The sequence below is a fragment of the Ctenocephalides felis genome, unplaced genomic scaffold (genome assembly GCF_003426905.1).
Source record: "Ctenocephalides felis isolate EL2017-DRISC unplaced genomic scaffold, ASM342690v1 CF-g0.4_SCAFFOLD_03572, whole genome shotgun sequence".
NCBI classification, from domain to species: Eukaryota; Metazoa; Arthropoda; class Insecta; order Siphonaptera; family Pulicidae; genus Ctenocephalides; species Ctenocephalides felis.
The window spans coordinates 8,411,036-8,412,047 of record NW_020539726.1 but is presented as its reverse complement, the minus strand read 5'-3'; positions in this window follow the sequence as shown (position 1 = coordinate 8,412,047).

Genomic DNA, 1,012 nt, shown 5'->3' with positions numbered 1-1,012 from the left:
AAAAAAAACTTTTCTATCTCATGATATATTTGCTTCTATATATAGTTTTGCCAAATTTTCAATCTCCAGGGCGATGAGAACACCCCTCATAGTCTCTGGAAGATTCTTGTAAATGTCCAAAAATCTAGACCCTGGCGCGAAAATAAAACTTCCGCAATCTAGATCGTGTGAATGTGGTAGGTCGTGAGAGGGGGACCCTGGCGCGAGGTCAGGCTTCCGTAACCGATCTACTCTGAATGAAAGTTTGAATTTATTTTTGGCAATTCTATCCTTCCTAATCATGAGGTTCACTATGTACCAATTTCGAGTATTTTCAGAAGTATAAAAGGCTAACCTTTTAGTCGGGGGAAAATGTTTGCGCCGCACCTGTGTAGGTTGTCGGACCTGTAAAAGGTTTGTTTTTCTACTGGACAACGTTTCAAATTTAGGCAATCGGGCAATTCTGACTCATAAAAAGGCCGATGCAGGCAATAGTTTTGGCATTCAAATCAATTCATTCCGCGCCTTTCATTCGTTCAGTTACTTTCAGTTCCTTACAGTGTTCGAGTTGATTTATTCCGTGGTTTTCATTCATTTTGGTTTAATTCATTCATTCAGTTACTTGCAATCAATACATTCAGTTCCTTTCAGTGTTTGTTATCAGTTCAATATTATCAGTGGATTAAATTTCTATTGTGTGTCAAGTCAACAGTTATTTTTATTTGTCAGTGTATTCGAATTTCTTTTCAACCTATCCAACCGACTACGCTGATGTTTCCAGATCCAACCAAATAGCTGCCGCGGCTTGGACTTCCAAAACAGATAACATTTTCATACAATATTAATTAGTGTTCATTTTTGTTTTTTCATTTATATAAAATTTATATAGAATATATTTTAGTTTATTATTGATTACGGAGTAAGAAGAATTTTATTTTTAATTTATATTTGTTTACCATTGGTTTTTGTTTTCTGAATACATTTAATTTTTTTATTTTTCCTCGAAGTATAAAATACTTCGAAAGGGGTTGAG